The sequence below is a fragment of the Anser cygnoides genome, chromosome 7 (assembly GCF_040182565.1).
Source record: "Anser cygnoides isolate HZ-2024a breed goose chromosome 7, Taihu_goose_T2T_genome, whole genome shotgun sequence".
Taxonomy (NCBI): domain Eukaryota; kingdom Metazoa; phylum Chordata; class Aves; order Anseriformes; family Anatidae; genus Anser; species Anser cygnoides.
This window is the reverse complement of record NC_089879.1, coordinates 5420144-5432403: the sequence shown is the minus strand read 5'-3', so window position 1 is coordinate 5432403 and position 12260 is coordinate 5420144. Positions and strand designations below refer to the sequence as shown.

Genomic DNA, 12260 nt, shown 5'->3' with positions numbered 1-12260 from the left:
GTAGCACATTATCACATAATGTAGACAACTATGACGGCACAGGCAGCAGAAGTTTGCAGCTGCATTATAAACTCTCTTCCATCCCCCCTGCTTAAGAATAAGTCATCCAAACAAGTCCTGGCAGTTTTGACTGCTCAAGAAACTTTATGGCTGAGAGCTGCACAGATGATTTACTGCTAGGTCCCCTTTCCCCCTTCAGCTTGCATTAAACTAGAAATTCACAATTGTTTAATGGACAACAGCATACTTGCCTTTTTACTTTTTTTTTTTCCTTCTCATGAGAAAACTTGTTTTATAGTGCTTGTGAAAGAATTTGTGATGCCCGATTACAACACAGAGCTATAAATTCAAGTCTTAAAAAAAAAACACCAGTGTCTGTCTTTTTGTGCTCAGCAATAACACTTGTTTTAATGAGCCAATCGTCTAGGTATGAAAACACATGACTGCTGAGAGAGAAGATAAGACAAACCACCCCACTGCATCCCTGACGTCGTCATGATGGATGCTGTTCTAAGAAAGCACGTAGCTGATGCTCAAAGCTGTTTCTAAACTTCAGGGCAGCTAGTTTCTGCTTGTGAAACAACCTAGAGTATGAAGCCAAAACTAGGCCATGATGCACTGTGGTACTTCACAAGATATCTGACTTCAAGCACACAAGTGCACTGCTTTCAGTGGTCAGAGATTTAATTATGGAAATATTATGAGGTTCTCTCTTACCTTAACATTCATTTAGCCAATGAAGATAATACAGGTAGAAAATATTTCTTTGTTGACCTGAGTAGAAGACAAAGGTAATGCAACCATCGCTTTTATGGAAACAGGCATAAACAGTGAGAATCAAAATGTCACAAAGGGAACATTAATATCCATTCAAAGGGAAGTCTGCAGTCTACATGCAAACCAGCAGTTGCAGACCCTTCTGTCACACAGGCGAGCTTTTATAGAGAGCACACTTTAACAGAGACCAACAAAAGCCAACCAGGGATGCTCCACAAAGAACTGAGTAAAGGCACTAGATCGATATTTAACACCATCTAGTAGGCACATCATTTCTACTTTGGTTTCCTAAATCAATATCTTTTTTTTAAGCCAGTTGTCAAAATAAGATTTAGCAATAACAGACTTAGAAAGAAAAAAATCCCTTCCTACATTGTTATACAAAAGAAACCCTGATAAATTAATATAAAAGCTGTAGCTGTGATGATCAAAGTACAAATGCAGGAGGCAATATCTACCAACCAATGAATTTTTTTAAATGCAGAAAAATAAAATTACTGCTTCCAACCTTTTTTTTTTTTTTTAAACTAAGATTTTCTGGACTCTAGTCCATCCAACTTCCTGGAAGCCCTGCACAAGAGCAGTGGTTGCCCTAACACAGAGCGTATGTGATATTGCACAGACAAGGGCATCCTGCAGTCTTCTTCTCTGTAAGATTTGCAGGCCACATTTTGTCAAGTATTAACGTGTGAGAGTTATGAGTAATATTTTACAGCATCATATTCTTCTGAAGTTGTATGACCAAAGTATGTATCAACAAAAAGCTAAGATGCAAAGACTCATCACACCACATATTACTAATAGTGGAATACTCCTCCACCACCACCACCACCCCCCGAACCCCAGAAGAGATGCAGCAGGAGCACACTCAAAATGAGACGGTTGAATGAAAGTTCCATGTTTTGCAAAATATTTTCCTGTATTAGGAGAGAAAAAAAAAGAAAAAGTATTGCTATACCCATAGCAGACAGGGCTGCAAAGGAAGAAGTTGGCAAACACCTACAGAACTGCTTTGAGAATTTTCCCCTTCATTTTTCACTTAATAAAACGCTTCAGTTTCAGCTCAAAATATTTCAGCTTGGCTTCTTAAAACTGAGAAATGTTATTTTTCCCATTTTCTGGTTTCAGGTTTTCTTCTTTCTCTCTCTCTCCTGTTATTACTTTCCCTTCTCCAGAAAGGGTAAAGAGGTATGAGATACTAGGAATACAAAGTCACACTTTTTAATTCATGTAAGATTTTTAAGCTAGAAATATATATATATATTAAGCCAGTGAAAAATTTGGATTAAAGAAAAATGTTTTTAATGGTTAATCTCTAATCTAGATTTTTTTTTAATTTCTTTTTAAATAGCACTTTATGTACAGATGTCTTTCTGGAAAAGGGAAGATACAACCTCATCAATGGCATTCCTACAAAAGAAAAGTTAAACTGATTAATCTAGTCAATGAAGATTTTATTCAGGTCTAAGTATCTCTGAGGTCTTGGGGGAACAACTTGTTTATTTTTCTATTCATTGTGACAAACGCTTGACTACCTCTGAGTTTTTGCTGTTGATATTAACAATTTCTGTTTCAGACTTCTATGCTACTGCTTTAGAAACAATGGGGCCTTTTCAGTCAAAAAATATCAGCGGAACAGTAATACTTATTTACAACCTCATCTCAAACTTGCTTCACTCAAGATAGAATGGGACATCAGCAATTGTTCACAAACTACAGGTTTGGATAAACCTAAATGGTTTTGAACAGCAGTGAGGCATCCAGAGCGGAGATGATGCACATTGGAAAAAAATAAGAGTAACTCCAGTAGTTAAGATAGTAGTAGGCTGTTTTTCTCTTACAGATGAGCTATTAGAGGTTGCATGGTCATATACATGTCAGTTTAGATCTGCATTCAAAGCAGACTTTTGGCTGTGGTACCCCACGTTTGCCCGTATGCAGGAGTGACTGAAGAGATTGTCTCACACCTACAAGGTCAGGATGCTCAGACACTATACTTTGCTCTTACCTTTTTATTCCCTCTCACACACACTGTATATATACATACACGTGCTAGATCTGCACTATCTACTGGTCTCCCGACCCAGCTGTATATGAAGTTAAGTCTTCTGTAAAAGAGTTAGCATTAGCTAAAATAAAATCTAGGACTTTCAAGTCTTATTACTTCTCGAAAAAAAAAAAATCTCAAAGAATTAAATATTCAAGGAAACAGAGATAATGTCCTTTTTAGAAATGCATAAAGGAAGAAGAATCATTGCAGGGTGGGGGAAAAAATAGCATGCCTATTTGGAAGGGAAACTATTAAAGTAAACAAGACACTCTCATTACAAAAGTATGCGAACAATGGTTAGTTTCACTTTAGTGAACTTTCAAAAGACTGGCTGTACTCATAATACAAGGTGTACCAGCCTTAGAAAGCCATCCATCAAACAAGGCAAGCTCAAGATTTTTGCATTTGTTAGTTGAGCTTTTTGACTTCAGCTGCACACTTCTGAATCAGAATCTGGTTTTAGCCTGGATCTACAACCTTTAAGGTTGAATATAATGTCCTGCAACCCACCACTCCATCCCCCCACACCTCCTGCTTTCATAATATACTCTTCACTTTTACTTGCGACTGGACAAATACTCTGCAGCACACATTTCTGGCTCCCAAGGAAAACATTAGGGAGTGGGCGTGCTTCCTTAAGATTGTATTGTGCTTAAAGATAAGCCAAGCAGAAAACAAAGAGCACATTATAAGCAACTGGAATAGTGGCTTCTGAAGTTTCCAACACTTAAATAAGTTTAAAGTATAGTGGATATTAATGACAAACACTTTTTTGGTTAACACCTGTACCATTGCTTTTCACTGGATGAATTGGCAGGGGACAGACCTTTCTGATAATGATGCATTTAGCCAAGGCCATGCTTATGATACTAAGCAGTGAGGTGAAAATCAGTGATATTGTAGCACGTGTCTACTGTACGAAATACAGCCTAGAATAGGAATATACAGGTACATTTACTTAGGTAAGTGAGACACCAGGTTTATTACTTTTCAGTGCAGACCAGAGCTCCAGAAAGCCTTCCAAGAAACTGATCCATTGAAATGGAACAGTAGGTAGGTGAGATGGGTTAGACAAGACATGCTCTAAAATCAAAGCACATCATTCACTTATATTGCATAGTCATTATAAAGGAAGCCTTGCAAGCCTTTTTTAAAAAAGAAAGGCCACACCAAAAAACTCTGATGTTTGCAAAAAGCTTCTGACAGTTGGCAAGCAGAGCATCTTTGAGTTAGAAAGAGCCCTTTTCTTTGTCTCAAATTCTTTTCTGTTCACATTGATATAAATTCTTTAAAATCTCCATTTCCTTTCTCTAGTCTGCCAAAATAGCTATTAAATGCAAAGGTGGTTGATTAAGGTCTCAAAGGAACACAAAGTTTGGCATGATTTTAGTTTTAAGTGATAGACTCTGCAAGTTAAACCATTTGTTTTAAATTCCATTATCTGAAATACACTACCTTAGAACAGCTTGTAACACAAGGGGAAGATAAAGAACAGTGATTTGGAAAAGAGAATTCTCCACCTTTGAAGACTACATTCAGATCTGTTATTTGGAAAAGGAAAAATCTTCTCCTACCTTTCCATTGCAGTTTATTTTTTAAACAGTTCATAAATGGAAACCACGAGGGACAAAATGGAGGACAAAAAAAGTAGCTTAATAATTTGGTTACATACCTTTGAATGCTCAAAATACATCTTGTAATTCAGGTAATTATACATCGGATAATCCACAAAGACACTGTTTTGGGCATATTACGGGGGTAATATTGTCACAAGAAAGATTGAGAACAACTGGCACGGTGTAATATGCGTTTTTTTTGCAGCCTGCCAATAAGCAAAGCGGGGAAAGACCCAAAAAATCCCATTTAAAATTAATGGCATAGGAAATTTAAAATGTCATGAATTTAACTGTATTAGAAGGAAAAACATTTCTTAAAACTTATGTTTCTAATGTCTACTAGACAGAGTAAAATACTGATTTTGAGAGGCAAGATATCACAGAGAACATGCGAAGGAAAGCACTAGCATTAGAAGCAAACCAGTTTTTCCTAACTCCACCAAAACTGCATTGAGTCCAAACACTTATCACAGGCAATCTAGGAAGAACCTTTCTTACCACCACACATCAATTCTCTTACAAAGGTCAGAATCACTGCCAGGATACTGAATGTTGGATCTATCATTTTCAGCAGAAAACCCTGAAGAAAACGCAGCTACGTAAAAGAGTGCTTTGATTTGGTTAGGTTTTGAGCTTTCTAATGACACGACAAACTTTCTTCTTTCGCATCTGAAAATCTCTTCTAATTTCATCCTTCTAGTTGACCTCCCATACTCCTAATTCCAATCAATGTTTATTTGTTTCCCCAAAAGCATCAGTGTTTACAGTGATCATATGAGAACCTCAGGATTTATTAGAAGAAACATCTTCTACAGCTCATTCTTACAAAAACCTTGAAAAAACACTATAAAAACTGTGGTTTAGATCTTTAAGTATAATAAAAAGGATCTAAGACTTCGTCTGGTGTAACACCGGGCTAAATATTAGAGATAGGGAGGATGGACAAGATGTTTTATATATTCATGTTGAGCAATGCTGAACTGCAGAATTCATTTTTATCCTCAGAGGAGATAACATTAACTACTGCACTGAGCACTTTAGATCCTTATCATGCCATAATGTAATGTCCTGGCAAAATAAATAGTACCCTTTCAATAAGTACTCCTTCTGGGAACACACATAAGAATTGAAGTGATTATAAAGCAATTAAATATTTAAATCTAGTGTTCTGAGATTGTTTTGGTATTTCTTGTGTCAGTAAGAATTGCTCTGAGCTATTGAAAAATCTGGATTAGAGACAGGATATGAAAGAAAATCTATTTTGCAAACAAAGGCCAGGCTGGGATTTGCCGCAGCATGAAACTAGCCAAAATACTTCCAAAACTCACCTTGAAAGAAAATTGAGATCTGTCTGTCTGAGGAAAAGGATGAAAACTTGGTCTGCTTGCTACACACAGCCCAAACTCTCACCCCACATCCCCTGTATTTTCATGCACCATGACAGCAATTTAGACCCCAAACACTCTTCTGAGTAACAGACCTTCCCAATTTCCCTCTGCAGGAATAGTCAGGGCCTTGTATCCTCCAGGAGATCTACGGACAAGTTCGAGTCAGTTTCTGTAACACACCTGGTCAGATATGGCAGAGAATTTAAAGGCATGGCATGTGTGCACCTCCTCTGCAGAGAAAAAGTTCTTTGTTCAAAGCTTGCTGCCTCTTCTTCCTCTCTTCAGTTATCTTCACGTAGCTTTAAGTTATGGTGTATGTGCTCTTTGCACATTTCTTCAGCTTAAATATATATATATACACACACACAGACCTGGCTGTAAGCCAGGTCTTAAATTAATAATGAGATTTGTATTAAAAGCAGCAGCCTGCCATCTAGATTCTAGTTTCTATGGCCCTGCAATGTGTAGTACAGCCATAAGTAAGCTACTTTTGGTTTGCACCGTTGTCTTATTTCATAGGACTAAGACACAAAGCTGAATATCCCTTTTGTGCCTTGATACAGGGGCTTCATTTTGCTGCCTATTTATTCCATGGCCCAGAGCAACACAAAAACGGTGAAAAGCAGATACATGGATTAAACTCACAGCGTGGAAAGGGAAGTTTGGAGCAAGATCAACTCAAGGGATGCTTTAAGGAAGCAAGAAGGAATGATCAAACTATGTAACTTCCTCAAGAGTTACTTTGTTAGTCTTGTCATGCCTTGGTGAACATGAGGTATTAAAAAGAGATACCTCTTTTTAACATAGGAACAGATTCCAGGCAAAATTATCCCAAATGAGCCTCTGCACATGGCAGGCTTCACAGCTCTGCACTCCTGCTCCTCCCACATGGGCAGCTTCAGTTAAAAATTAAAAATAAAAAAACACCTCCAAACCTCCTCCTCAATTGTCGCTGCCAAGTTTTTTAAGGTGTTATGCTAACAGCATGGCATCTCCTACCACACTAGGAATCAGGCCTTTAGACATGTAAAACAGAAAGTTCTAGACTAAGTGACAACTGCTTCTGGGAAGAACCTCTGAGACTGGGGTAGAGAGAAACAGCAGCGGTGATTTCTGTGTGTAAATCCAGGCAGCTTCATTCTTTTTCCCATGCATGCCTACAGAAGTCTCTGTCCACATTCTCAGCTTTTTACAGAGTGATGAGAAGGAAAGGAGAGAGGATTACGTTTGCAATTCTCTTCTGCAGAAGAATTTTAGGAGTTCAGACAAATATCCATTAGAAACAAGCCAATAGTTTGATTTGCCTCATCATTGGGAAGGAAAAGAAATTGAAACGTCCTAGATCTTTGTGAGGTCTCAGCATCTCCCGAGCTTTCCGAATAACCGAACCTGAAAGACATGGGTGTCACAAATAGCTTGCATATTTTTCTGTTTACTCATAGAAAGTACAGACCACAGGAGCAAGTTGAAGTCCTGCTTTTTCTTTACCCAATTTTTCAAATGAAGCAAAAATTCTCTTTCCAAGGTGAATAAACTTAAGCCGTAAGTAAAGTCCTGCTTAAATATTGACACAGAACAGTATATTCTCTACTACCCACTGTTTAGTTAGCAATTAAAGTATTAGATAACGAGGCACATGTACACAGCTGGATGGAGAAACCTCAAATTTCTGAACAGTGTCCCAGTTTCAAGAGTCGGCATGGAATCAGAATGACCCGTATCTTGCCACTGCTAACATATTTAGATTAAGTACATAGATACCAAATTCCTTGCATGATTTATTGACTATGTAATGCTGATTTTCATACCCATTCAATTTGTACAGTCTCATTTTTTGCTAGGTACTGTATGAAGCAACTTATCAAGCATATGACAATATTGGAGACGAACAGGGTCGTTGGTTTATTCTTGGTTTCCCCCCAGCCCCGAGAATAACCTGTGATTGTCCCAGTAACCGGGCAAAGCACATGCTTTACTTTGCAGATCAATAGGCAGAGGACTCGACCAAGATGTTGGACTACAGAGTGAGGCCTTGGTCCCAGGGCACCTTCTAAAACCCAAGCCCTTTTCAGAGGTTCCTACTTTCATGCCCCAAACATGCACAAGCCTTCCCTGCACTCTTGTTCATTGCCCACCACTTGGACTGGTGCAGAAATGTGTGATGCTATGCTGCCAACTGTGCTAGCGCAGTGATAAAGTTAGAAAATTGAAAGCAAGAAGAAGGTGCAACTGTTGTACAGGTCTATTTCTGCAGAATGGGATTCTCAAGGAGCCCTGACAGGAGTGAGGTACCTATACTCCCCTCAAATGCAAAGGGAACAGCTGATCTGATGCTTCACTACAACATTTAAAAAAAAAAATTCAGAATAATTCACCCAATACTCTCATCCTTAAACCATTTGAGAATCAACATCAGAATATAACAATGCACTGAAGCTCTATTTCACGAGCTATTACTCAAAGAATGGCAGCAAAGTTATAGTTAAAAATGACATATTTAGCCATAGTCACACTGATGAGGAGAGACGGTTGTAAATAACGTTTATGCCCTGACAAAAATAAGGTTCTTAAATAATGTTCTTTCAGTGCTATTGAAAAAGCTAGCTTGCAGCTTGGAACACACTGAGTTTCTGACTCATTCCTGTGAAAACTCAGAATAATTATTTTAAAAATTAACCAAACACAGGTTTGCATAACAGAAATCATTGAAGTATACAATTCCCCAAATACAGCTGTGAGGTCAGGAGGTCAGACACGCTCCCACTCACTTCCCTCGCTATATACTGACATATCTGTACCAAATTACACAGCAAAGTGAGCACATAAGACTGTTTGATTATCAGTTGAGCATTTCACCAGAATTGTAGTGTTTAATAGGTTTGCGCAAGTCTTGGGATATGATGAGAGGCGGAGAGACTTGCTTAACGTGCTTGTGTGGTGCACAAGCCTTTATGGGGTAGGCTTAGGGGACAGAATGACTGACTGCATGGGCCTTGCTGCCTGCAGCAGAAACGTCTGGTCCTCGAGGGAACATAAATTTATTGTTCTTGTTTTCATATCCATTTGTCACAGCAAAGAATGTACACGGCCTCCTCCCAGCGCAGTTCAAAGCTACATGGACTGGCTGTGGTGCACTGGGGCTGCTACAATAAAGTTGGAATCGTTAATTCTCTGAACTCTGCGTTCACTTAAATAATTTGTGAAAAAGATCCATCACAAAATAAGAAGTTAGAGTGTATGGTCCTATTTAACAGCATGTCTTCCTTAGGCTAGCATGAATTTCACAAAGCAGCACTTCAGGTATAACCAGCGACTAAAGGTAACACAGCACAGGATCAAAACCTGGTTTCTTCAGGACAGAATTGGGCTTTCTGATGAGGAAAGTACCTTGCAGCAAGTGGGGGAGCACTTGAAAAGGGGCAATAAATGCTCCTCTACAGCTACGAAGGATGTGCTTTTGTTCTGCCCCTCCAGGAGCCCTGAAGCTCAGGGGCAGCTCTCACACAGTCTGCTCACCCTTAATCTTTCTTCAGTGCAGCAACACTTATTACACTTAATTAAAATCATCTACAAGCTACAGGGGTAGTCAGAGCAGATCTTTCAAGGTCCTTTGTGAGCTCATTTCTGGCAAAGCCCCCATCCCAGGATACAGGGCTGAACGCTACTTTGACCTGGTAGCTCCTCACAGGACCACGGCTCTGAGAGCAGCACTACTCCCTTGTCACCTACAAAGGGGACACATGAAGCAGCAGAATGAGCATTTCAAGCACGGCCCACATGCATGGCTGGCTCTTCCCAAAAGCAGTGGCCCCGGCCTGGCTTTGACAAGCTTCCTTTGCCATGACAAAGCAGCAGCGCCGCCCAGGACAGGGTGACTTGCCTGCTCCCAGTGCCCCACTGCCTCTCCCACAGCCAGCAGCAGGCTAGTTAGACACTTTGTAAGAGCCCAGCCAAGAAAGCCATTCGCAGGTATGTGCCCTAGCAGTGGATCCCCAATCCTCCATGTCCCCATACCTCCTGTCCCCAGCAGGGACAAATCCCTACACTGTACAAAGCCCTGGTGATGCAGTTTGTCACACTGACACAAAGAACACTGACTTTCCCTCTAGATGCTGTGTCGGCAGGAATAGTCAATACAAAGGGTTTGAATCCGCTCTCCATCCTCCCAGTGAGGATCAATAATAATTTAATTGGAATATAACAAGCCATTAAAGCCAGGATCAAGATGGCAGGATGTATATAACAGAAAAAGCAAAACATGAAATTAAATACAGTCTACAATTTATAATTGTTTGACAGCTCATCTTTGGATGAGCTCTAGGCATCCTAACCTGTGAAAACATATTTGTATGTATTACTAGAAACCATGTCACAGCATTAGGTGCAAGCTTATAACAGAACACAACCATAAATTACAAAGAGATTGATAAAAACCTGACTTAAGAGAGAAACAGATCCAAACGATACCTGACTACTTGTAAATTCTGACTAGCTGCAATGACGCTTACCTGGCCATATCAACATTTATAACCCCATCCCTCAGAGAGGGATCAGATGAGCTATATCCAAAGATCATTTGCTATCTATCACAGTTTCACAGAACAGCTTGGTGACTAACTACAGCCGCTGCTATTGCAGTAGTAAGCCAGCTGCCACAGTGGCCAACCCTCAGCGACTATCAAACACAAAATTCAGTTTTACTTCAGCACTAGTTAAAAGAATAAACTGATAGGAGCTTTGAAACATCGTACTATTGCTACACAAGAAGAAAAGAAGATCTATATTTATATAGCTGTCATAAGAAAATACATATTTACATAGCTTGCTTAAGTTATCGTTAAAGATGGGAGCGACAAGAGGGTTTGATCACTTCACCGATATGAATATATAAAGTTATCAGACATTACGATTTTTACCTTCCACATCCCAGAGTACTTTTTTTCCAGCCCTGTGCCTCAGCAATACCTCACACTTAACAGAAATAAATACTTCTACACAACATTTCAAGGGTCCTTCCCAAACGGGCGCCACGAAGCCGAGCTACTCAGTCCCCCAAACGAGCCCTCTGCCAAGCACCTACTCAGTGTCAACAAAGCAAGGCAAGATAAAAGCATCACGGCACAGGCCAGCAAGCCCAGCAGAAAAAGCAGCTTAGGCAAACAGAGACCAAGCTCTCAAGAGCTGAAGCACCACCTCAAGGATGCAGAGACTTGCAACACGCTCACATGAGGGCCCCGGGACCGGCGGGCACACTCACCTCTCAGGCAGCTGAACATGGTCCAGTACAAGGCAGAGCCAGTCCCAGTGCAGATGTGAGCCAGGGGTCCAGAGCCCCCTCCTCCAGGTGACCCCTCCAACATGAGGCCCTGCTTTCATCCCTGCTGGCACACAGCCAGCACGCTTCAAATCTTCCAGCCCATAAGGCCAAGGCCAAGTTCCGCTGTGAAACAGGAGAAAACAAGAACAACAAAAGAGACTGATCAGCTCAAGGAGAAAGGTCGGGAATCATGGCACAGAGGTTGGAGTGACCCCAGGAAATGGAGGCCCTTGCTGCCAGCAGAGGACCAACAGCCACAAGCTGCACCAGGTAGCCCTGCCAGTGGCGTGTGCCCCTCGCTCAGCTGGCCTTTACTTCATTACCTTCATAACAGCATCACTTCAGCATGCAGGTGGAAAGACCCTATGCACACTGCAGTGTCCTCCTCAGGGTGCAGGACACAGGTATGCACCCCCTCTGTCCCACAGCCCAGCTTCCACAACAACCCCTAGCTCACTTCTCAAGCTGTGGCTTCACACAGCCATAAGCAGGCTCAAAACAGCACTGCTACCAAACAGAAGGGTCCCCTGCTCCAGGAATGCCTCAGTGATTCCCCCACACCTTCCCTTCAGGCAAACAACCCAACAAAGGCCATTCCTTGAGCAGGTTTAGGCTGCAAACTCACCTGCTCTCCTCCTAGGCTATATTTCTGAAGGCTTCACACAGCCTCAGCCTGAGACAGCTACCACCACTCCTCAAGAGCCACTACTAAACCTTACCTCCTGTGTCCCAGCACCACAGCAAGGCAGTGCCCCCACGGAGGCAGCCCTAAGCCAGCAACCACCCATCTGCAGCCCTTCTGCAATCACCAAACCACACAACTCAGTGCACCTGCTCCACCTTATCACCAAAATCCCCACCAAGCGGTGGCTGCTCTCTGCAGAGGCTTTTCACAAAAATTTTAAATAGCTTTCATTTGTTCTTTATTTTATATTTTTTTAAGAATGTAGCTGAGAAATGCTTCTTCTGAATAACAAATGAAGTAAAAGTAGACCTCTCTGTTGGTCTCTGGCATTTCAAGTTTCCTACATAAAAGCATCAGCAAAACAGCTGCAACCCAGGAAAATGAAAGACACACCAACCTCTAAATATTCCTAATTACACAACAGACC

At 40.9% G+C, this 12260-nt stretch overlaps 1 long non-coding RNA gene across 2 annotated transcripts in view; it reads right to left on the bottom strand.

The window, feature by feature from the left end:
* Positions 1–11950, bottom strand: part of LOC106038929 (uncharacterized) — a 126874-nt gene extending 114924 nt beyond the window's left edge. The window contains exons 1-2 of one of the 2 annotated variants that reach the window (XR_010832932.1): positions 11868–11950; positions 11089–11271 (exon numbers count right to left, since the gene is read on the bottom strand). This is a non-coding gene — a long non-coding RNA (uncharacterized lncRNA). Of the gene's footprint in view, positions 1–11088; positions 11272–11773 lie in introns of both variants that reach the window. The other variant, XR_010832931.1, reaches the window with a different exon arrangement.
* Between the last annotated feature and the right edge of the window lie 310 nt (positions 11951–12260).